Genomic DNA, 26,690 nt, shown 5'->3' with positions numbered 1-26,690 from the left:
ACCATTCAACTCTCAGTTTCTCTGAGTTTGGCTTTTTGTAGATTCCATAGGGTAAGTGATATTATACAGTATTTACCTTACTTTGGCCGACTTATTTCACTTAGCATAATGTTCTTGAGTCCTTCCATGTCACAAATGGCAGAATTTCCTTTCTTTCTTATGGCTGAATAATACTGCAGTGTCTGTGTGTATGTACATATGTATCACATTATATATCACATTTTTTATCCATTCTTCTGTCAGTGAACACAAACAAGCCGTTTCTATATCCTGGCTATTATGAACAATGCTGCAGTGAACAGGAGTTATGCAGATATTTCTTTGAGATAGTGATTTCATCTCCTTTGGCAGAACTAGGATTGCTGGATCATATGGTAGTTGTATTTTTAACGTTTTGAGGAGGCTCCAAACTGTTTTACATAGTGGCTCCATCAATTTACATTCCCACTAATAGTACAAAAGAGTTTTGTTTTCCCAGATCCTGCTAATGCTTGTTATCTTTTGTCTTTTTGTAATAACCATTTTAGCAGGTGTGAAGTGTTAGCTCCTTGTGGTTCTTATTCGCATTTCCTTGATGATCAGTGTTGTTAACCATGTTTTCATGTATTTCTTGGCTATTTGTATCTCTTATTTGGAAAAAAAAAATGTTTATTCAAGTTCCCTGCCCATTTTAACATCAAATTATTTATTTTTTTAGTTGTATGATTTTCATGTATACTTTAAATATAATAAATTGTGTTTAGTTTTTAACTGTTTTTGGCAGAACAGTCGCTCCATCATGGCTAGGAAAGGAAAACTTGGAAAGCTTTTTATAAAGAGCTAAGTAGTGTAAACTATTATCTCTGATTACTTTATGTTAGTAAAGTTGCATAAGGTGATATTTAAGAAAGAGTCTTCCAGGGTAACTTCATGGGTTCAGAAAGTTAATATGTTCATTCATCTGGGAGTGTACCTAAACATTAACTGTTTTTTACTCTCTGTCCCTTTCAGCCTTTCTATCTCTCAAGTTTGTTTGCCAGATTCTAGAAGGACTGTCTCATTTCCTTAACTTAAAACTTGTTAACTTTACCTCTGTCAGTGGCAAGAGATTTTCATTATATGTATAATTATGCTCATTTCATTTTTTCCTTCTTCATTGTATATTGATAATATGCCACACCATGTCATGGCTAAGGGTGAAGTTTTCCCATAATCAGCTCTTTTATGCCTTGAATTCTATAACTGTCCAGGGTACAAATATTGAGTTTTACTGAGGAAAGAAAAATTGCTGTGTCATTTTGTAACAGTGTTGGATTCTGTTGGAACCATCTTTAGGTCTTAAGAAACAAAACCACAGTGGATGGCCTTGTAAATGTGGAAATGTAGAAAAGCAGACAGTTACAAGAAGAGGAAAAAACACATTTCTGAAAGGAAGTTGGAAAAAGATAATCTCTAAGTTTAAAGGCAATCTCTAAGTGAAAAGGTTCAAAGACATCTCCATCTAACCTGAACATCCACTTGGTGAGTGATTTTTTGGTCTATGATGATAGTAGAATAAAAAATGTCTAGATTTCTTAAGCTGTCCTTAACACTCTCTGTGATCCAAGACTAGTTACAGGGCAAGTTTATATATAAAAAGCAGTCTTTGTGGAAGAGATTATCCTAGGGAAAAAAATTCAGGGCCAAGTTATAACTTTTTCTTCTGTGTTGCATCTCTGAGTATGTTTTTATGCTAACCTGATAAGTAATCAGAGAAGCTGTTTGGGATATAAAAATTTGATACAGAATATTTGAATCTAATCAAATGTACTATAGAATTCTCTATTGACTCAAATCTTAGAATATTAATCTGCTTTTAATAAAACATTGTAAACAAAGTTTTTTTTAAACCTTTCAAGTAATTTGCCTAGAAAACAAAGATTTTGTTCCTTGTCAAAATAATTTTCTGTGTTTATTTTTTTTAAGGTAAGAAATGGATTCATTTAGAGAGACACCCATTTTATACACAGAGTGTGGTCCATTTCAAAAGATGAGAATGGCCCTGGGAGAAACACACTCCACAGACAGATATGGGTCATCTCAGAAGGTGAGAGGCTTAATTTCCTGTGTTTCATATTAAGTCTTTGATTACTTAAACAAGCTAGGTCTTACAGTTATGTAACTGTCCATATTTGCTTACAAAGTCTTTATTATCGTTTTGGTTAAATGAATGACAAAGTATTATTTGTACAGTGACTCATGATCTTATCTGACCAGATGTCTTGATATTTTTGACAAAATTCTTAAAATCAATTTTTCCTTATAAAAAAGGAGATATTAAACCAATTAGGTGGATTCAAGAAATTACCTGAGAAGTATTGTCAAATAAGAAGTCATACTAAGCATTCTGATGTCTTGTATGGATTTATAAGTGCTCCAGAAATTATGTAAAATTCCTGGAGAATCTGATGTGTCTTAATATAATGTTAACTTTGACAAGTACAGTTTCCCTGATAACTTTAAGATCATAAAACAGAACTGGGTAAGGATTTTGTGAACTGTTAGAAAAGTTGGATTCAAGCAGAACAACAATAATACAGGCCTGAATAAAATAAGGGACCTAAAGATAAGTGCTAAAACTATAATTCTAGAAGAAAACTGAGATTCCCAAGGTGTTAGTCTTTATGTTCTTGGATTAGGCAATGGCTCCTTAGATAAGACACCAAAAGGACTAACAACCAAAGAAAGTAGACAAACTAGATTTCATTAAAATGAAAGCCTTTTGTGTTTCAAGGGATATATTAATAAATACAATGAAAAGACAGTCCATATAATGGGAGAAAATATTTGCAAATTGTATGTATGATAAGCATCTAGTAGACAGAATATTCAAATAGCTCTTACAACTTAATGATAAAGAGACAAATAATCCAATTAAAAATGGACAAAGTATTCAAAAACACATTTCTTTAAAGAAGATATACAAATGGCCAATAAGCACATGAAAAAATGTTCAACATTGTTAGTGCTTTAAAAAAATGAAAACTAAAATCTACAGTCAGTTCAGTTGTTCTGTCGTGTCCGACTTTTTGCGACCCCATGAACTGTGGCATTCCAGGCTTCCTTGTCCATTACCAATTCCGGGAGCTTGCTCAAACTCAAGTCCATTGAGTTGGTGATGCCATCCAACCATCTCATCCTCTTGCCCCCTTCTCCTGCCTTCAATCTTTCCCAGCATAAGGATCTTTCCCATTGAGTTAGTTCTTCACATCAGGTGGCCAAAGTAAAGGACCTTCAACTTCAGCATCAGCCTTTCCAATGAATATTCAGGACTGATTTCCTTTAGGACTAATTGGTTCGATCTTGCAGTCCAAGGAACTCTCAAGAGTCTTCTCCAACACCGCAGTTCAAAAGCATCAATTCTTTGGCACTCAGCTTTCATTATGGTCCAACTCTCATATCCATACATGAATACTGGAAAAACCAAACCTTTGACTAGATGGACCTTTCTCAGCAACGTAATGTCTCTGCTTTTTAATATGCTATCTAGGTTGGTCATAACTTTCCTTCTAAGGAGAAAGTGTCTTTTAATTTCATGGCTGCAGGCACTATCTGCAGTGATTTTGGAGCCCCCCAAAATAAAGTCTTTCACTGTTTCCATTGTTTCCCCATCTATTTACCATGAAGTGATGGGACCAGATGCCATGGTCTTCGTTTTTTGAATATTGAATTTTAAGCCAGCTTTTTCACTCTCCTCTCTCACTTTCATCAAGAGGCTCTTCAGTTCCTCTTTGCTTTCTGCCATAAGAGTGGTGTCATCTGCATATCTGAGGTTATTGATATTTCTCCCAGTAATTTGATTGCAGCTTATGTTTCATCCAGTCCAGCATTTTTCATGATGTACTCTGCATATAAGTTAAATAAGCAGGGTGGCAATATATAGCCTTGACATACTCCTTCCCCAATTTGGAACCAGTCTGTTATTCCACGTCCAGTTCTAACTGTTGCTTCTTGACCTGCATATAGATTTCTCAGGAGGCAGGTCAGGTGATCTGGTATTCCCATCTCTTTAAGAATTTTCCAGTTTGTTGTGATCCACACAGTCAAAGCCTTTGGCATAGTTAATAAAGCAGAAGTAGATGCTTTTCTGGAATTCTTTTGCTTTTTCTATGATACAACAGATGTTGGCAATTTGATCTCTGGTTCCTCTGCCTTTTCTAAATCCAGAATAGGCAAATCCAAAAGACAGAAATATTAGTGGTTTCCAGGGACTAGGAAAAGGGAGAAAGGAAGAGTGACTGCAAGTGGGGATGGACTTTCTTTTGGGGGTGATGAAAATATTTTGGAATTAGTGGTGATGGTTGCACAAGTTTGTGAACATATTCAAAACCACCAAAAGTGTACACTTTAAATGGATGAATTTTACAGCACACGAATTTTATGAAGTATATCCCAATAAAACAATAAGTAAAAAAATTCTTGGGCCCTGCCCTAGAACTATTAAATCAAAATGGGGCACATGATGGGGGGAGGAGTTGCCATCAATCTGTATTTAACAAACTTCAGGAGATTTCTGTGCATACTGTTTGAAAAGTACTCTTTAAAAATACTAGATAACAAAAAAGAGACTCTAGCTGACTCATGTTTGGAATGGCCTTTTGGCTTCTTTCACCAAGGATACAGAGAATCAGTTCAGTTCAGTCCATTTCAGTTGCTCAGTCATGTCTGACTCTTTGCAATCGCATGAATTGCAGCACGCCAGGCCTCCCTGTCCATTACCAGCTCCTGGAGTTCACTCAGACTTGTGTCCATTGAGTCAGTGATGCCATTCAACCATCTCATCCTCTGTCGTCCCCTTCTTCTGCCCCTAGTCCCTCCCAGCATCAAAGTCTTTTCCAATGAGTCAACTCTTCGCATGAGGTGGCCAAAGTACTGGAGCTCTTTATAGAGTTTGATAATAATAAAATATCAGCCAAGAACAATAATAAAAGTAATGGCTACTATATATGCTGATGATTTTCTTGATGGTTAAGTGAGTAAAGAATCATCTGCAGTGCAGGAGACGTAGGAGACAAAGGTTCAGTTCTCAAGAAGATCCCCCAGAGAAGGAAATGGCAACCCACTCCAGTTTTCTTGCCTGGAGAATTCCATGGATAGAGGAGTCTGGTGAGCTACAGTGCAAAGGGTCACAAAGAGTTGGCCATGACTGAGTGACTAAGCACACACACACACCATATGTGCTATGCAGATTTTTTTGGAGTCATATAGCCATTCAGATGACAGCACCCCGCATTCTCCAAGTTCCTTCTGCTGACTAAATGCCATGTAAAAGCTTTTGTTTGTTTGTTTATTTATTTATTTATTTTTGGTCAGCTCTTTCTACTGTTCCCTTCAACAATAGTTTGAAATTTCCTTGGTTTGGTCTCTTTGAGTGTTCTTTCTCTCTTTCTCTCCCTGGTAGAAATTTTCTTAATTCAGATGTCCCTATTTTCAGATACTTATATTTGTACCTGACTTTGTTTACTTCCAATTTGTTCATCCATATACTCAATTTGTATTTGTTGAAACCTGCACTGTACTAGGAGTTTAACATATAGTGATGAATAGGGCTGGTCAGTTTATAATCTAGTAGGAGAGGTTAAAATAAAACAGACAAAGAAACAAGATAGAGTTTGTGATAGATGCTGTAACAGAGGTTGAGTAAATTTCATAACTTGATAAAAATAATATAGACTGGGAATATTTATATTAAAATAGTGGGCATCAAAGTGTTAACATTTAAGCTGACACCAAAAGCATAAAAGTGACACAGTCCTGTAACCAATCAACAGAAGAGGACTCCAAGCAGAAAGAGCAATAAGATCAGGGGAAGGAAAGACCTTGTTGTTGTTGTTGTTGTTTTTAAAGAGGACGCATGTATGCCTATGGCCAACTCATGTTGATGTATGGCAAAAACCATCACAATACTATAAAGTAATTATCCTCCAATTAAAATAAATAAATAAAAATTTTAAAAAGGTTGGTAGTGGCTGGAGTTTAGTTATAAAGGGAAGATCACTATATGTGTGGTCAGATAGATAAACAAGTGTCATGTCATGCAAGAATTTCTAGGCCAAGGTAAAGAGTTTATATTTTATTTTACTTGCACTGAAATGTCTTTCAAGGATTTTATGTGGCAAGAAGATATGATCTGCTTTATGTTTTTACAAACTTTTGGTTCTTGCACGGAACCATAGTAGCATAAAATTTGGACACAGAACACAATTTGAAGATAATTATAACAGTTTATATAAAAGGTAGGCAAATTATCATCCATGGGCCTGCCTCCTGTTTTTTTTTTTTAAATCAAGTTTTATTGAAACACAGTCAACACTGACTTTTTGCATGGGCGGCTGCGATGGCACACAAGTGCAGCCGAGAGGAGCTACCCGACGTCCGAGGTTAGGGGCAGCAGCCGAGAGTGCCAGGCTGCCATGGAGCAGGAACAGCCAAGAAGAGCTACCCCACACCTGAGGTCATGGGCAGTGGCTGAGAGGAGCAACCCCACGTCCAAGGAGGGGTGGCTGCATGGACGCAGGAGGGCCGAGAGGAGCTAGTCCACATTCAAGGTCAGGAGGGGCAGTGATGAGGAGATACCCCTTGTCCAAGGTAAGGAGCAGTGGCTGTACTTTGCTGGAGCAGCCTGTGAAGAGATACCCCATGTCCAAGGTAAGAGAAACCCAAGAAAGACAGTAGGTGTTGCTAGAGGGCATCAGAGGGCAGACACACTGAAACCATAATCACAGAAAACTAGACAATCTAATCACACTAGACCACAGCCTTGTCTAACTAAGCCATGCCCTGTGGGGCCACCCAAGACAGGCGGGTCATGGTGGAGAGGTCTGACAGAATGTGATCCACTGGAGAAGGGAATGGAAAACTACTTCAGTATTCTTGCCTTGAGAACCCCATGAACAGTGGGAAAAGGCAAAATGATGGGATACTGAAAGAGGAACTCCCCAGGTCGGTAGGTGCTGAATATGCTACTGGAGATCAGTGGAGAAACAACTCTAGAAAGAATGAAGGGATGGAGCCAAAGCAAAACCAATACCCAGCAGTGGATGTGACTGGTGATAGAAGCAAGGTCCGATGCTGTAAAGAGCAATATTGCATAGGAACCTGGAATGTCAGGTCGATGAATCAAGGCAAATTGGAAGTAGTCAAACAAGAGATGGCAAGAGTGAACATAGACATTCTAGGAATCAGTGAACTAAAATGGACTGGAATGGGTGAATTTAACTCAGAAGACCATTACATCTACTACTGCGGCCATTCAATATCACAGTTATCCAAGTCTATGCCCCAACCAGTAATGCTGAAGAAGCTGAAGTTGAACGGTTTTATGAAGACCTACAAGACCTTTTAGAACTAACACCCAAAAAAGATGTCCTTTTCATTCTAGGGGACTGGAATGCAAAAGTAGGAAGTCAAGAAACACCTGGAGTAACAGGCAAATTTGGCCTTGGACTGCGGAATGAAACAGGGCAAAGACTAATAGAGTTTTGCCAAGAAAACACACTGGTCATAGAAAACACCCTCTTCCAACAACACAAGAGAAGACTCTACACATGGACATCACCAGATGGTCAACACCGAAATCAGATTGATTATATTCTTTGCATCCAAAGATGGAGAAGCTGTATACAGTCAACAAAACCAAGACCAGGAGCTGACTGTGGCTCAGATCATGAGCTCCTTATTGCCAAATTCAGACTGAAATTGAAGAAAGTAGGGAAAACCGCTAGACCATTCAGGGATGACCTAAATCAAATCCCTTATGATTATACAGTGGAAGTGAGAAACAGATTTAAGGGCCTAGATCTGATAGACAGAGTGCCTGATGAACTATGGACAGAGGTTCGTGACATTGTACAGGAGACAGGGATCAAGACCATCCCCATGGAAAAGAAATGCAAAAAAGCAAAAGGGCTGTCTGGGGAGGCCTTACAAATAGCTGTGAAAAGAAGAGAGGCAAAAGCAAAGGAGAAAAGGAAAGATATAAGCATCTGAATGCAGAGTTCCAAAGAATAGCAAGAAGAGATAAGAAAGCCTTCTTCAGCGATCAATGCAAAGAAATAGAGGAAAGGAACAGAATGGGAAAGACTAGAGATTCCTTCAAGAAAATTAGAGATATCAAGGGAATATTTCATGCAAAGATGGGCTCGATAAAGGACAGAAATGGTATGGACCTAACAGAAGCAGAAGATATTAAGAAGAGGTGGCAACTACACAGAAGAACTGTACAAAAAAGAACTTCACCACCAAGATAATCACGGTGGTGTGATCACTCACCTAGAGCCAGACATCCTGGAATGTGAAGTCAAGTGGGCCTTAGAAAGCATCACTACGAAAAAAGATAGTGGAGGTGATGGCATTCCAGTTGAGCTATTTCAAATCCTGAAAGATGATGCTGTGAAAGTGCTGCACTCAATATGCCAGCAAATTTGGAAAACTCAGAAGTGGCCACAGGATTGGAAAAGGTCAGTTTTCATTCCAATCCCAAAGAAAGGCAATACCAAAGAATGCTCAAACTACTGCACAATTGCACTCATCTCACATGCTAGTAAAGTAATGCTCAAAATTCTCCAAGCCAGGCTTTAGCAATATGTGAACCATGAATGTCCAGATGTTCAAGTTGTTTTTAGAAAAGGCAGAGGAACCACAGATCAATTTGCCAACATCTGTTGGACCATCGGAAAAGCAAGAGAGTTCCAGAAAAACATCTATTTCTGCTTTATTGACTATGCCAAAGCCTTTGACTGTGTGGATCACAATAAACTGTGGAGAATTCTGAGAGATGGGAATAACAGATCACCTGACCTGCCTCTTGAGAAATCTGTATTCAGGTCAGGAAGCGACAGTTAGAACTGGACATGGAACAACAGACTGATTCCAAATAGGAAAAGGAGTATGTCAGACTGTATATTGTCACCCTGCTTATTTAACTTATATGCAGAGTACATCATGAGAAACTCTGGACTGGAAGAAGCACAAGCTGGAATCAAGATTGCTGGGAGAAATATCAATAACCTCAGATATGCAGGTGATACCACCCTTATGGCAGAAAGTGAAGAAGAAATAAAAAGTCTCTTGATGAAAGTGAAAGAGGAGAGAGAAAAAGTTGGCTTAAAGCTCAACATTCAGAAAATGAAAATCATGGCATATGGTCCCATCACCTCATGGGAAATAGATGGGGAAACCGTGGAAACAGTGTCAGACTTTATTTTGGGGGGCTCCAAAATCACTGCAGATGGTGACTGCAGCCATGAAATTAAAAGATGCTTACTCCGTGGAAAAGTTATGACTAACCTAGATAGCATATTCAAAAGCAGAGACATTACTTTGTCAACAAAGGTCCGTCTAGTCAAGGCTATGGTTTTTCCTGTGGTCACGTATAGATGTGAGAGTTGGACTGTGAAGAAAGCTGAGTGCCAAAGAATTGATGCTTTTGAACTGTGGTGTTGGAGAAGACTCTTGAGAGTCCCTTGGACTGCAAGGAGATCCAACCAGTCCATTCTAAAGGAGATCAGTCCTGGGTGTTCTTTGGAAGGAATGATGCTAAAGCTGAAACTCCAGTACTTTGGCCACCTCATGTGAAGAGTTAACTGTTTGGAAAAGACTCTGATGTTGGGAGGGATTGGGGGCAGGAGGAAAAGGGGACGACAGAGGATGAGATGGGTGGATAGGATCACCGACTCGATGGACGTGAGTTGAGTGATCTCCGGGAGTTGGTGATGGACAGGGAGGCCTGGCGTGTTTTGATTCATGGGATTGCAAAGAGTCGGACACGACTGAGCAACTGAACTGAACTGAACTATTTTCCAGCTACAATGGCAATATTTGAATAATTGTGATAGGAACTGTATGACCTGCAAAGTGAAAATATGTACTATTTTATCCTCTATAGAAAAAGTTTGTCAATGCCTGGTCTAGGTGAGTAATCTTGATGCGTAGACTAGGATGTTATCAGCAGAGATGTAGAAATGTCAGAAGATAATGAATATATGCTTCATGTATATACTTCATGAGTTGGATACAGCCAACTAAAGTGAAGAAGAGCTAAAGAACCTCTTGATAAAGGTGAAAGAGCAGAGTGAAAAAACTTTTTTAAAACTCAATATTCAAAAAATGAAGATCATAGCATCTGGTCCTATCTCTTCATAGCAAATAGATGGGGAAAATGTGAAAATGGCATTAGATTTCATTTTCTTGGGCTTCAAAATCAACACAGACCGTGATTAGAGTCATGAAATTAAAAGATGCTTGCTCCTTGGAAGAACAGTTATGACAAACCTAGACAGTGTATTAAAAAACAGTGACATCACTTTGCCTGCAAAGGTCCATCTAGTCAAAGCTTTGGTTTTTCCACTACTCATGTATGAATGTGAGAGTTGAGTCATAAAGAAGACTGAGAGCCAAAGAATTGATACTTCTGAATTGTGGCAATGGAGAAGACTCTTGAGGGTCCCTTGGACTGCTAGGAGATCCAATCAGTCCATCCCAAAGAAAATCAGTCCTGAATATTTGTTGGAAGGACTGATGCTGAAGCTGAAGCTCCAATACTTTGGCCACCTGACATGAAGAGATGACTCACTGGAAAAGCCCCTGATGCTGGGAAAGGAGAAGGGGACAAGAGAAGAAGAGAAGGTTGGGTGGTGTAACTGAGTCGATGAACATGAGTTTGAGCAAACTCAGGGAGATAATGAAGGATAGGGAAGCTTGGCATTCTGCAGTCCGTGGGGTCACAAAGAGTTAAACATGACTCAGAGAATGAACAAACAAAATTTCAAGAATTATTCCTAGTTGTTTAATGAAAATAATTGAGTGTGTTGAGATGCCATTTATTGATGGGGAAGGAACTGGGGAAAGACTGGGGAAGGAACATGTTTAGATGGTAGTAGAATTAAGAATTCTCTCTTAAGCAGAAAAAAATTCAAATACCTGTGAAATATCCAAGTGGAATTGTCAAGGAGGTAGCTGTATATCAGTGTGGAACTCAGGGAAGTATCTGTGCTGTAACTGTTGTATGGGAGACATCAGCACAGAGAACTACATATGGAATCTACCTGGTGAGAGATCTGGAAAGAAATCATGGTCTAGAACAGTGCCTTGAGGACCCCAATATACAGTGGTCTCTGGTGTCAAAGTACTGGATTTATCCTCATGTTTTTTTATTTTGTTTTTTTAACTTTAAACATTCATGTATTTATTTTTGGCTGCACCACCTGGTTTGTGGGATTTTTAGTCCCCTGACCAGGAATCGAACCTGGGCCCTCAGCAGTGAAAGCATGGTGTTCTAAATGCTGGACCACCAAGGAATTCCCTTATCTTCATATTTAAGTCATTTCCTTCTTTCTGCATTACCCAAGCTTTCTCATCTTCTCTAGAATCTGGCACATTAGTTCATATCAATTTTTAAGTAATTTTTTATAATATCCTGCAAAACAAATGCTACTATTCTCTGTACACCTAGAAGGCAAAAAAAAAAAAAAAAAAAAATTCCCAGAGTGATCCTAACATCTAGCAGAAGATAATAATGTCATTAGTTACAAAGAACAAATCACAATATAAGCAAAAAAATAAATGTGTTAAAAAGATACTGGGAGGTAACAAAATTTCTGGCAGGATCAGAAGATGTTCGTCAAGAAGAATATCCTCAACACACAGCAGCATGGGGCTGATGAAGACAATCCAAGCTTCCTCTCTGGTCACAGACACCACGGCTTTCATTGCTGCCACCCACTTGCCATGCTGAACAGTGGATGCTTTTATGAAAACTGCTGCAGCTGAAGCAAGATATGTCTGCTTTCACTGCCCCTACGTGTTGCTTGGGTTACAGTACCTCCTCTAGCTGGATTTCACCACAAAGCACCCAGTTCATGAGGTGCTGAAACCTACTGAGGACTTCTGATAACATTTCCTGAAACATCTATTTAAATGCAAAAGAAATTCCACTGAGAAGACAAAGTGGGTTTCCCCTGTTTCTTATCACCTGTTGGTGCACGCATGATAATAGTGTCTCAAGTATGAACACCAATTTTGTAGCAAGTCAAAACATTAGCCTTGCTTGACATGGGGGACAGCTTTTTACTCAGCTTTAGATAGACAATTAACAGAGTCAGACTCAAAACTTTCCTAGTGGTCCAATGGCTAAGACTCCACTCTCCCAATATAGGGGGCCCATGTTTGAAATCTACTTAGGGAACTAGGTCCCATATGCCACAACTAACAGTTCCCACAGAACAACTGAAAAAAAAAAGATCCTACATGCCATGAGCTTCTCAGGTGGTGCTAGTGGCAAAGAATCTGCCTGCCAATGCAAGAGATATAAGATACACGAGTTTAATCCCTGGGTGGGGAAGATCCCCTGGAAGAGGGCATGGAAACCCACTCCAGTATTCTTGCCTGGAGAATCCCATGGACAGAGAAGCCTGGTTGGTTACAGCCCATAGGGTCGCAAAGAGTCAGGCACGACCGAAGCAACTGAGCATGCACTCACCCACATGCCCACAGCAAAGACTGAAGATCACTTGTGCCACAACTAAGACCTGGGGCAGTTAAATAAAAAGCATTTTTAAGAAGAGTATCATACTCAACAGACATTCACGTGCCTTTTTCCAGACTTCTTTTTCAGTTAGTGAGGCATTGGGATCGTGGGATCTTATAACTCTTCTAGCTGCCTGATGGGCTACAGTCCGTAGTGTTGCAAAGAGTTAGACACGACTTAGAAACAGCAGCCAGGCAACCGTTAGCCAGTAACTTTTTAACAGATGTTTTAAATCATTAATCTCCAACTAAGCAGTTATCCAAGATTTCTATTAGCACTTCCATGTGTCATTTAACATTTTGATGTCTTATTTGCCTTGAGAATAGCCAACATTCATTTCACGTACGGAAAGTACGGTAGCCTTTGTCATGAATTTCCCTTCAATATACCCTACTATCCACAGGTAATGAAGCTTCCTTAATTAAAAACTGTTTAGACTCAATTTGAGGGGCCTTCTATGAAGATACTCAAGATAAAATGGAATTATTAACACTTTTCCTTTCTCCTCACCTCTAACTTCTAGCAGCCAATGTGATTAATTTTTCCTTAGACTACTCTGGTGATATGGTATCAGGACCTTAGAGAAGATAAAAATAGTCTTGTCAATGTCGTTACAGTTCACACTGAACGCCCTTGCAATGAGGTACCCATGGCCATCTCTTCCTTTAATGTTACAATTTTACAATTTCTTCAAAGAATTACAGTCTCTCTATAAGGCACCCCCCTTGAAAAACACCAGAACTCAAACCGCAAAGGTCTATTGTTGCCAATTTATGAATGCATTATACAAATCTTTTGATCACTATCTTTGTATGAGAAGTAAGACTGTTCCCTCATAATTTCAATGATAGGAAGGGCAAAATCAGGAAAGGTCCTTCTATCCTCTGCTTTTTAACTGATAGGGGCATATAGTTAGGGAAAAGACTTTAGTGGTTCAGAGTCTAATTTGTCATTAGATGAAACCTTTTCTATCCCTACGGCACCTTTCTAACTGTTTCTGAGAGGCCGTGTTCTTAGTTCTAAACAGTGGTTCCTCAGATAGATAACTAAGTTGCTTTGTGGAGTTAGCAGAGACACAAGCATGCCACTGGATTTTGGTCTTTCAAGAACTGAGTATATGTACCCTCCACTTAGGGAAGGAACCCACAACCCTCAAAGCTTTTAATGTGGAAGGCATGCCTTTAACACGCTGTCATGACTTCAGAACCTATAACCAAGATATGAGCTGAGATCCCAGGACTGATTTTGTGGTCTTCTTTAGTCCCTATTTTAAGGGTCTAATACTACTTCCCCCTCTTGCTTCTCCTAATTTCTAATTACTCCTGCTGAAGAACAGAGAAATGGGATGGTCACTCACATTCTCAATTCAAGTATATCTCCACAGAAGCACTTAGCTGCTGCTAGCATTTGATCTCATATTTTCTTAGACAACTTTATCTAACAGAATCTGCTTTGTTGCTCCTCTCTCCACTATCCTCAGAAACAGCTTTTTCAGTATCCACTCCTAAGAGGTTTCTACTTCTCCCTGATATTTGGTGAGTATTTTAAGAATTAAATATCCATATCCCTTCTTTTGTTCACTTTCTTTCTCTTCCATTTTCTTTCCTTCTCTTCTCCAAATTCTAAATATCCAGGCCAGAGTCTCAGAGGTATTGATAATCTTTGGTCACTGAAAAACTTCTATCAGTTCAATTCAGTCACTCAGTCATGTCCGATTCTTTGCAACCTCATGGACAGCAGTACGCCAGAAAATCTTTGGTCACTGAACAACTTCTATAGGAAGACATTTGCAACAGATTTGCATCAGTGTCCTTCTCATTTAATTATTCTGCCTGTATTTCTCTAGGATGATTGAACCAGTGAAGTTGCTCAGTCATGTCCGACTCTTTGTGACCCCATGGTCTGTAGCCTACCAGACTACAGACCATGTAGGCTCCTCCATCCATGGGATTTTCCAGGCAAGAGTACTGGAGTGGGTTGCCATTTCCTTCTCCAGGGGATCTTCCAGACCTAAGGATCAAACCCAGGTCTCCCACATTATAGTCAGACGCTCTACCATCTAAGCTACCAGGGAAGATTGAGCCCGCACCTGAAAGATATAATTCTGTAACTACAAGCACAGTTTTTGATACTTCAGCAATTCTGCCATGAATGTTAAGACCTATCCAATTACTGAGCCTGAACTATAGCCCAAACTTCATAGAAGCCTACCTGAAAGCTGAGAAAAAGCTGAGGCTTCTAGCTAGAGAAAAAATTTCCTCTTTGGGGCTTGCTTTTAAAATTTGGTGATCACTGGCCCTGATTTATAGGTTAGCCTAGGGATCTTCCTCCCCTGATATGCTGGATAGTTCCCACAAAACCTAGTCTCCTTATCTTTTAAATATATATTTAAAGGTGGTTTAAGAGATGCCCCATCATCTCTTGGTGGTACTGTCAAGACCAGCAGATATAGGATGGGTCAATATGACCTTTTGCTTCTCTCAGTTCATAGAACCTCTTATGTTGCAGTGTGGCAGCCATGGGAAGGATGCTCCCGCTAATGCTACCAACAGATAGTATATCTGAGATGGGGAGATGCAACTCCTCTCTTATGCCTGAGACATCATGTGAGCCCCTGTAATATACAACGTTGAAAATCTTCAACATAAGCATCATGGCTATACTAAGTTAGGTAGGCATTTGGTGTGTTAGATGCTATTAAGTTACAAAATCTGCTATTCCCTAGAAATGACTGATGAATTTACATCATCCTTCACCCCTAAACCATTTTTGGGTGTGTTTGTCTCCAGGCAATTAAGTTGCCCTGGTTATATTTGATTTATCAGGATTCAGAACAGCACTGTATAAAGATAATGTGCTGTGGCAGTGTGTTTCATGCTAGCCTTTTTCTTGTTCTTCCTCAATGTCTAGGCCAACAGTTTGCCTTGTGTAAGGAGTCAAAAAGGACCAGAAAATTTCCTCCTTATTTATCATTAAGACCGCCTCATTCACCTCTTTCTTTGTCCCTTCTTATCTCAGAAAGACCTTCCTGAGGTGCTGGTCCACTTAGCGCTAAGGCTGGTTCCAGACTTCATCCTGGCCCAGCATCTGTTGGCTGATGGCTCTTTTATGCAAACTACAGCAGCGCATCTCAAGATGGGGTGGTAAAGGCCCTTTTCCTCTATGGTGGACATGCTTAGATGGAGACTTTCCATGAACTTCATTCCAGCCATCTTCAGAGGGGAGACATTTCCCTGGAGTCCCATAGCTGATGTGATTTAAATGTTGAATTTTACAATGAAAAAATTGTTTCATGTCCAACAATGAGTATTTTTGGCTTCAGTGTCTGACTTAAGGATTCATTTGTTACTCATCAACGTATCTAGTTATTGGGGTTTGTAGAAAACCCCTGGCATTAGAGAGAGGTAAGAATGGCCTGTCTGTTGACTTTGTAGTATGAGATGTTGCAGCGCCAAATCATAGAGCCCCAATTAAAAACAACATTAATGCCCAATTGTACATTTCCGTGTCTGTGATCAGCCATTTCTGAGAGAGTTTTCACCAATCTGATTGCCTTGATCATATTGATACCTGTGATATATATTTTAGCATTTAATGTTTTGATACATATTAAAATTGTGAACTGGCTCTTAATCTATTTAAGCACTCTTTTGAACCATGGAAACCTTAAATGACACCACTGGATATGAGCTAATAGGAGATTTGCATGTTCAGTCTCTTAGTCATGTCCGACTCTTTGTAACCCCATGGAGTGTAACCTGTCAGGTTCTTCCATTCATACAATTTTCAAGGCAAGAACACTGGAGTGGGTTGCCATTTCCTGCTCCAAATTAGGAGTTTTACAAATCCATTAAAGGTGCCATATATTGGGGTAGAGAAGGCAATGGCACCCCACTCCAGTACTCTTGCCTGGAAAATCCCATGGATGGAGGAGCCTGGTAGGCTGCAGTCCATGGGGTTGCGAAGTCGGACACAACTGAGCTACTTCATTTTCACTTTTCTCTTTCATGCATTGGAGAAGGAAATGGCAACCCACTCCAGTATTCTTGCCTGGAGAATCCCAGGGATGGGGGAGTGTGGTGGGCTCCCGTCTATGGGGTCGCACAGAGTTGGACACGACTGAAGCGACTTAGCAGCAGCAGCAGCAGCAGCAGCAGTATATTGGGGAAATAAGAAACGAGAGACATAGCAGAGTTAGTATATAAAAACATCTTACAGAATTTTGGGTCTTTTTATTATTGTGATTGAATGTAGAAATAAAGTTCTATATCTACATGATGCTATAATTCATCTACCATTTCTCTGAATGCTGGTTATCAAGAGATTCCTTGCTTGTATTTTTCTAGATCATTTGATGGCCATATCGACTAAAGCAGAAGGTGCTTGTCCCTGGCAATGGTTGCTGATGTCGAGTAAAACTAGTCTTAACTGTCCTTGTGCTGCTGGGATACATGATACTGGTTAACAGCCTACAAAAATAACAGGATGTGGTGTAACATGACGCACTAAATCCTCTGCTAAATCAGTTTTTTTGTTTTTCTCAACTACCTTCCTCTTTTCATCTGACATTTGAACTGATTGTACCTTCCTTACCTCTATTCATGAAATCTAAAGTTCTCACTAGGTCAACACTAGAAAGATTGTGACAACTGGTGTTCTATTCAAAACCTCATACTTTAAATAAGCATTTTAACAGGTGAGAAAGACTTTTGTTATCTAAATATCTGCTGCAGAGTAAGCCCAACATCTTGAAGCTTCTGATCCTCTTCTTTGCTCTTTCTTTCATTATCCCACCACTCACTAGCCCCATTCTACTCTTTTACCATATGATAATGAACAATAGTTACTATTTGAGGATAACTTCTTTGTGCCAATACAATGTATGAATTATCTTCATTTAATCCTCTCCTCAAGAATTCACGTAGTTCCTTTAGGGGTAAATGTCAGACTTTATTTTTTTGGGCTCCAGAATCACTGCAGATGGTGACTGCAGCCACGAAATTAAAAGAGGTTTACTCCTTGAAGAAAAAGTTATGACCAACCTAGATAGCATATTGAAAAGCAGAGACATTACTTTGCCAACAAAGGTCTATCTAGTCAAGGCTATGTTTTTCCAGTGATCATGTATGGATGTGAGAGTTGGACTGTGAAGAAAACTGAATGCCGAAGAATTGATGCTTTTGAACTTTGATGTTGGAGGAGACTCTTGAGAGTCCCTTGGACTGCAAGGAGGTCCAACCAGTCCATCCTAAAGAACATCAGTCCTGGGTGTTCATTAGAAGGACTGATGCTGAAGCTGAAACTACAGTATTTTGGCCACCTCATGCAAAGAGTTGACTCATTGGAAAAGACCCTGATGCTGGGAGGGATTGGGGGCAGGAGGAGAAGGGGATGACCAAGGATGAGATGGCTGGATGGCATCACTGACTCAGTGGACATGAGTTTGAGTGAACTCTGGAGTTGGTGATGGACAGGGAGGCCTGGTGTACTGCAATTCATGGGGTCGCAAAGAGTTGGATACTACTGAGCAACTGAACTGACTGACTGACTGTATACAGGTTTGAAGAGGTTGGGTGACTTGACTAAAGTCACACAGGAATGTGGTAGAACTGGAGTTCAGGATCAGACTATCTGACAGCAGAGTCAATACAGGTAACTCTACCTGATAGTCTTCCTGTCTCTCCTAAAGTTCAGTTTGCATATACACAACCTTGCCTGCCAAGGAGGATGGGGGTTGACCATTTCTAATGGCAGGCAGGTGGTCCAGAGATGCCACTGTGAACATTTCATGCTCTTGAAACCTATCTCCATCCACTCCTCCATGTCTGTCTCACTGTCTCTTCTTTTTCTATGCCATTCATTCATTCCTCAAATATTTATTGAGATTCTACCAAGAAATTCTCCTGTTACTGAAGATACAGCAATAGGCCAAAGTTTCCCTCTCAAGGATCAGTCACTATTGAGAGTGACTGTTGACAAATTATATATATGTATACATACATATATAAATATGTTAACATAAACAAATATATACATAATTGACAAGTTTGTGTATATATATATATATACACACACAATATACATAATGTGTATATATACAAATTATATAGAGTGATTTAAGAAGGAGTCTATCATAACTATATTTCAGCAAAACACTGAAAGAAGTGACGGACAAATTTGCTAGTTCTAGGAGAAATAGTGTTCCAGGCAGAGAGACTATCAGGTGCAAAGATCCTAAGACAGGAGTTCTATGACATATTTAAGGATCAGTATGGCTGTAATTGCTAGTAAAAGCAGTTTGAGATGGTGAGGTTGAAAGGTTTGTGCCTTGTAGGATATGAGAACTTTGAATTTCCTCTAGCTGAATTATAAAGCTATTTGGAAGATTTTTTAACAGAAGAGTTAAATTACCTGTCTTTTTCAGGGTTTACCCTGCACAGTGTGAAATAGAACAAACAAAGATGAAAGGAGACCAGTGCATAGGATTTTACAACAGTTCAGGCACGAGATAATGATGGTTCCATTTGTAGTGGAAGCCTTGAAGCTGGTGAAAAGTCATTAGGTAAAGGTGTCTTTGAAAGGTAGAGCTGACAAGACTTGCTAGTGAATTGACTGTGTGGCAAGAAATACATGATGTACTAAGGATGGCTCTGAGATTAGCTTGATCAAGTGGAAGCATGGAGTTACCATCACAGAGACAGGGAAACACAGGAAGAAGACTGGATGGGAAGTGGCTTGGGATTTAAAGTTTTATGTTGATCTTTCTAAGGTTATAAATTCCAATTGGATCACCCAAGTAAAGACGTAAAATATTGAACAGCTGCATATAGTCATATGTAGTTCAGCAGAGAAGTTTGGCTTAAATTATATAAATTTGGGATGGCATTTACAGTTAAAGAACTGGATAGGGTCACTCATGGAAATGAGTATAGAATAAAGAAGAGAGGCACCCCCTTAATAGTTCTATTAATATATCTTCACTGCACATCAGAATTTCCATGGGACTTTAAAATATGTATGCATACCAGATTCCTAAAAACACTCATCAAATCAAGATTTTTGCAAGTAGAACACAGGAATCTATATTATCAATAAACTTCCCTAGGTGTTTGGGAATTAGAACTATAAGCATCTGTTTATGTCACATTAGGAATTACTTTTTAGTGCTAAAAAGATACTTCTCTCCATATAAACTGACATCTACTCAAATGTAAGCTAAGGTTTTCCCTCACCCTAAGTGTTCTACACATTTTTTGTACAGTTAGCTCATACAATATTTTCAAAGAATAAGTCTTCAATGCCATTATATTGTTCTCGAAGGCAACAGTCCACAGCATGGCTTGAAGGATCCTTTCTGGTGTTGGCCATCTGTCTTTCACATCATAAGGCATCAGTTCCCTTCACAAGGCACTGCAACCAAACACTGGCTTTCCTCAGTCCCAAGTACACATCCACTTCCTCTTGCCCCTTGGTTTTGCACTTGCTAAATCCTCTAATGACTCTTTTTTCCCTTCCTTAACCTAACTAACTCTTACTCATCTGTTGACTTCAGCTCAATCATCATTTCCTTAGGGAAGAGTTCTCTAACTTTTCTGACTAAGCCAAATCTCCCCATGGTAGTAGGTTATGAAGTAAACATAGGAAATTACAATCAGCATTTTTTTAAAAAAGGAAATAGAATGGGAACAAAAATGTCAGAGTGGTTTGCACATGGTAAAAGTAAGTATTGTCTTTTAAACTTTTGTTTCTTGTACATGCAGAAGAAGATGTGTTTTCTTTACAATACTTTAATAGTTGCAATATGTTGTGTGTGTTATTACTAGCTTCAGCTCAGTTCAGTCGCTCAGTTGTGTCCGACTCTTTGTGACCTGATGAACCTCAGCACGCCAGGCTTCCCTGTCCATCACCAACTCCCGGAGTTCACCCAAACTCATGTCCATTGAGTCAGTGATACCAGCCAATCATCTGATCCTCTGTCTTCCCCTTCTCCTCCTGCACTCAATCTTTCCCAGCATCAGGGTCTTTTCAAATGAGTCAGCCCTTTGCATGAGGTAGCCAAAATATTGGAGTTTCAGCTTCAACATCAGTCCTTCCAATGAACACCCAGGACTGATCTCCTTTAGGATGCACTGGTTGGATCTCCTTGCAGTCCAAGGGACTCTCAAGAGTCTTCTCCAACACCACAGTTCAAAAGCATCAATTCTTCAGCACTCAGGTTTCTTTATAGTCCAACTCTCACATTCATACATGATGATAGGAAAAACCATAGCCTTGACTAGATGGACCTTTGTTGACAAAGTAATGTCTCTGCTTTTTAATATGCTGTCTAGGTTGGTCATAACTTTCCTTCCAAGAAGTAAGTGTCTTTTAATTTCATGGCTGTAATCTTTTGAGGGGGAGAGGGGGCTTTATTACTAGCTTGCTGATTGACAAACTGTGAATCTCATGACTATGTCCCAAGTCCCAAAGTGTCTTGGAAGACTGTGTCTGCTTGCATTTCATTTTATCCATTGTCCTTGATCAAATGGCTAGCTCTTAGGTAAGCAATCAAAGTACATTTGTGGGAAGGAGGGAGAAAAGAAGACAGATGTGGGAATTGATATTAGGAGTGGGGTAAGCTGGAACCATCACACTTTGTAGTACGACCATAACTAACTGCCAAGGCAAATTCTGTGGGCTTGTTGATTTCATATGTGAAAACCATAATATGTCTCATAATGTTTATTTATTTTTTTAATATTTAAATAAACAATGAAACACCTTCTTTTACAAGTATAAAGTGAAATGGGAAGCTCAGCAAATCTGATATTGTTGTAGATTACATTATTTCATAAGAGGAGATTTAGAAACCCAAGTCTTCCTGAGAACTGCAGTTAAGATCTTTTTTTTTTTTTTACTTTGGAAATTTATGGAAAACTTAAAGATAATATCAGGCATAATGAATGGGTGCCTTATTTCTGCCTGTGAATAATTTCTTCTTCCCCTTGGCATCTCTTTTACTCACCCCTATAATCACTGTTTCCAGCTTTCCTACTCAGTTATAATTTATCTGTTTTATGTGTCAGAAAATTCAACCAAACTAACTTCCTGAGAAAAGGGAATTTATTTGCTGCTTAACTAAATATCTCAGTTAAGAGTTAGTGTCAAGTCTAGCCGAACCCAGGACCCAACCGCTGTCAGTCACCAAGCCTGGTTTCTTGGCCCCACCCTCCTGATGCTGGCTCCATTCTTGGGTTCCATGTACTTGCAAGTTGATGGCCAGGTGATTTCACTTCCTGTATCTTCCTAATTTCATCCAGTGTATTTCCCAGCAAAATTTCCCTTTTTGTTCCATTAAGGTTCAAATATGTCCCTGAGTCAAGCATTTTTGCAGAACGTGAATTCTGATTGACCAGACCTAAGTCAAGTGCCTAGAGTGGATTCAACTTTCATAAAGTACATGGACTCAGAATGGGGGTTGGAGGGGGGTTGAAGTGGTTTCTTAGAGGGAAATCAAGGTCTGGTTATCAGAAGGAAAGTGAATAAAGGCAATAGCAACCATTAAGCCCCCCACCTACCATGACTCCCCCTCTCATTTTTGGCAAATGATCTTCATTTTTACCTCAAGAGACCATACAGTTAACTGCCCTTTTCTCATCTCTCCATCTAGCTATACCAGCCCCTACCCTTACTTTATTTCCTGTCATAGCAGGGATTTGGTATCTGAAACACCATCCACGTGGGTAATTTTTAACTTGAATCCTGTTCTTTAATTTCTCTGGGACTTTACTTCATCAGTTATCTTAGTTCTCCAATTAATTTATTCCTTGCTTTTCTCACGTAAATCTATTCAAAGTTCCATCTTTACCAAAACTCCTCTTGACCTTACAACTCCCTTTGGTCATCAGCCAGTCTTGCTCCTTCCCTCACAACCAGTTTTATAATGTTTTTTTCTCTATCAATTTCTCTTTCATTTGCTCCCAATTTTATGACAATATGACTTCTGTCTTTATTAAAATTGCTATGGTTAACATTACCAATAGCCTTAAAAGGGAACCAAGGCATTTCCTTTTAGTCTCTCTCATTTAGTTTTTATTGATCTCTCAGAAGAAACAGATACCAACATATGCTTTTCAAATCTCTTCTCCTGCATATTTCCACTTCCACTGCCATTCAGGATTCTATTATCCCTCCCCAAATATTTCTACAGTTTTCAACACATGATTTTCTTGCAATCAACTCTCCTTCCTTGAGTACAGCTGACTACCATCACCAGTTAAAATTAAAGAACTAAAAGTGATCATCTTACTTCCTTTTTAAAACCTTATATAGAAACCCACAAGATTAAACAGCTTTCTACCCTCCCATTAGATCAAGGTGTCAATTGTGATCAGTGGTGAGATAAGGCAAAGTAATTTGTTACCGACAAAATATCTAATACTGATAAAATATCTAGTTTTCTCTTTTTGCCCTTTTAATTTTGAATTAAAAATATATCTAAAAAAATAGATGTCAAGATGATAATTTTACTAAAAAAACTAACTCCCTTATTTGCATTCTAGAGCTTCACAACCCAGTTAATCACGATGGTGTGATCACTCACCCAGAGCCAGACACCCTGGAATGTGAAGTTAAGCGGGCCTTAGGAAGCATCACTACAAACAAAGCTAGTGGAGATGATGGAATCCCAGTTGAGCTATTTCAAATCCTCAAAGATGATGCTGCAAAAGTGCTGCACTCAATATGCCAGCACATTTGGAAAACTCAGCCGTGGCCACAGGACTGGAAAAGGTCAGTTTTCATTCCAATCCCAAAGAAAGGCAATGCCAAAGAATGCTCAAACACACAATTGCATTCATCTCACACGCTAGTAAAGTAATGCTCAAAATTCTCCAAGCCAGGCTTCAGCAGTACGTGAACCGTAAACTTCCAGATGTTCAAGCTGGTTTTAGAAAAGGCAGAGGAACCAGAGATCAAATTGCCAACATCCGCTGGATCAACAGAAAAGCAAGAGAGTTCCAGAAAAAGATCTATTTCTGCTTTATTGACTATGTCAAAGCCTTTGACTGCATGGATCACAATAAACTGTGGAAAATTCTGAAAGAGATGGGAATACCAGACCACCTGACCTGCCTCTTGAGAAACCTATATGCAGGTCAGGAAGAAACAGTTAAAACTGGACATGGAACAACAGACTGGTTCCAAATAGGAAAAGGAGTACATCAAGGCTGTATATTGTCCCCCTGCTTATTTAACTTCCATGCAGAGTACATCATGAGAAACGCTGGGGTGAAAGAAGCACAAGGAATCAAGATTGCCGGGAGAAATATCAATAACCTCAGGTATGCAGATGACACCACCCTTATGGCAGAAAGTGAAGAGGAACTAAAGAGCCTCCTGATGAAGATGAAAGAGGAGAGAGAAAAAGTCGGCTTAAAGCTCAGCATTCAGAAAACGAAGATCATGGCATCTGGTCCCATCACTTCATGGGAAATAGATGGGGAAACAGTGTAAACAGCGGAAGACTTTTATCTTCTGCTCCAAAATCACTGTAGATGGTGGGGGGGGGGGGGCTCCAAAATCACTGTAGATGGTGATTGCAGCCATCTGTCCCTGCTAATACCCTAGCCACACCAATTTTTTTTTAACAGTTCCTAAGATGTTGTACATTCTCCCATGACACTGTTGATCCCTTCTATTATCAATGCACTCACATCACAAATTCCTACTTACCCCTTGAGATTCTGTCTAAATGTCACTTCCTCCATGATGCTTTCTTAGCCTCTCATGAGGTGTCTCCCTTCTGCCAGGAAGGCAGGAATCTGTGAGCCACAGGACAAGAGAAACTGAAGAATTAGTAGTACATTCTCAGTTTCCATGTATTTGCCTTCACCAGGTTGAAAGCACAACTTAGTGGTGGACCAGCTGATATGGGAAAGACTAGAAACTGAACCATCTTAGAAAGCGAAGGTGCAAGTCATTCAGTCGTGTCCAATTCTTTGTGACCTCATGGACTCTACAGTCCATAGAATTCTCCCAGCCAGAATACTAGAGTGGGTAGCCGTTCCTTTCTCCAGGGGATCTTCCCAACCCAGGGATCAAACCCAGGTCTCCCTCATTGCAGGCAGATTCATTAAGGGCTGAGCCACCAGGGAAGCCTGAACCATCTTAGAAGGTTGACTCAAACTGTAAACCTAGCCAATTCATTGACCTGTTACTGGGCTTTAGACCCAAATTAAGAAAAAGGTACACTTTGAGGGCTACCTGACAAGCCAATTTTGCTAATGAGTTATGCCCCTTCAATTGCTCATCTGCATTGCAGACTCTTCCAAAATTAAAGTAGAGTGAATCAATGCAAGGTGAATGGGAGAAAAAATTCAAAGTCAGAGAGAGGGGTGGAAGCCTCAGTCATTTATAAGTTGCATAAACAGGAAAACTCTCTGTTACATCTGTAGATAACAAGCCCTTTGTGTGCTTTATTCAATGGCTTAGAAGCTTTGGATGCTGGTTCTTTCTAGTAAAAAAAAAAATGTTTTCTAACTTGTATTAGTATATGCTAAAGTGTATTCTGTCCTTTCTATTCTTCCTGAAACCATTTTCTTTTGAGGTTGAGAATTTCCTCAAGGATATCTAAGTATTCAGCAGCAGAGACGTGACCCTATGTGTTATTGTTGGTTGTTATGGCAACCATCAGCATAAACAAAACCACCCCCACAACCTCTATTCTTAATCCATTCTCAAAAACAGAAAAGATACATTAGGGGCATAGCCATACCTAATGTGAGATTAGATGTACTAGGGGCTGGGAGCACTAATAAAGATCTTTACTGTCTTTTTCAGATATAGCAAATACAACTGACTCTCCTGAATAATCAGATGGATAGTCTTACCACCAGAACGCACAGAGGAATGGCCCCAAAATTGTACAGATGTACATGTATCTGTTTTAAAAAATAATTCTGCATTTTTTAAAAACAACAGAAAACTGTAAAGTGAAAATAAATACAGGAACACACAAAAATAGGAGTTCCTATAGCAAGTCTGGCATCCTGGTACACAATGATCTTTTCTTACTGTCTGGCTCACATCTCACAATTTCCCTCAGTTTTTCATAATCATTTTGCCATCTTGACCATGCAACAAAACTGTCTTAACATCAAAGAAAATATACTATTTGGTGTTCTCTTTAAAAACACAGATGAAAAAGCAGTATATAAAAATGTTTAGATATTTCCACAGGTTTCTACTTCCTTCTAGGGTCCTATAAAAATAAGATTCTCTACCTTAATAGCAAGTGAATCTATGGAAAAGAGAGACAGCCAAAAGCACCAGAAATGAACTTTTAGGAATTATCAATTATTTGCCCCTGTTGCAGGATCATAGAGAAAGCTAAGTGACTTCTACAAGAGCAATATTTCCTGGAACTCTATACTGGGAATTAGCCTAAAGGAAGACATCATTACTTAAGGAACCTATTTTCTGTAAGTTTAGTCAGTATAAAATATAATGTAAAGCCACACCTGTGTATTCTATCTGCTTATCTCTTGTTTTGCACAGGATAATTAGTGGGTAAAGTATGTTTGCCTTTGAAATTCTGGTGACTTCATCTGATACTATAGATAACTAGCCATATGTTCTTACATGAAAACATGAAGCATTACGATGAAACCAAAGCAGTGGGTGGCCACAGAAGTTAATGTCAAGGATGTTTAAGAGCAAGTTGTGAGGAGGAAACTTTGTCTTCCTCTTCAAACTGTCTTCTCCAAATCTCTCCATTTTCCTTCTAGCATGTTCCTTTTATTAAAATACTTTTGCTCTGAAAAAAAGAAGCCTGATCTCAGTCACACACATCTTTCTGTAAAAGTTTATATCTGGTTGGGTGACAGAAATACTGTTTTTGGCATTTTAATCCAATTGTTTAATGGGGTCAAAGGGCAGTTATGCTCACTAAAGAATTTCAGGCATAAAGGAGTAGATGGGGAATTTGAGGGAGGAAAAAGGTACTTTCCAGTCACAGTCTAAAATTGCAGCAATCCTGCTCATAGAAAATTCTCAGTGCCTATGCTGAGAGGAAACCTAGCCCAGTTGGGGTTGAACACTTTGAAACTTCAACTATACTGCTTTGTGTCTTAGTAAGTTTTCTGTTAGGCATACCAGTATCATTATA

At 39.3% G+C, this 26,690-nt stretch overlaps 1 long non-coding RNA gene across 2 annotated transcripts; it reads left to right on the top strand.

Moving 5' to 3' along the window:
- On the top strand, positions 1,324-23,121 carry LOC108636281. 2 transcript variants are annotated; one of them, XR_001918251.1, is made up of 3 exons: positions 1,324-1,500; positions 1,945-2,065; positions 23,086-23,121. It is a non-coding gene; the product is annotated as an uncharacterized LOC108636281 (long non-coding RNA). The 2 variants fall into 2 exon arrangements; XR_001918252.1 differs by lacking the exon at positions 23,086-23,121 and adding an exon at positions 16,891-16,922.

The sequence above is a fragment of the Capra hircus genome, chromosome 6, assembly GCF_001704415.2.
Source record: "Capra hircus breed San Clemente chromosome 6, ASM170441v1, whole genome shotgun sequence".
NCBI classification, from domain to species: Eukaryota; Metazoa; Chordata; class Mammalia; order Artiodactyla; family Bovidae; genus Capra; species Capra hircus.
The sequence above is the reverse complement of the archived record's forward strand: the minus strand, read 5'-3'. Positions and strand labels throughout refer to the sequence as shown.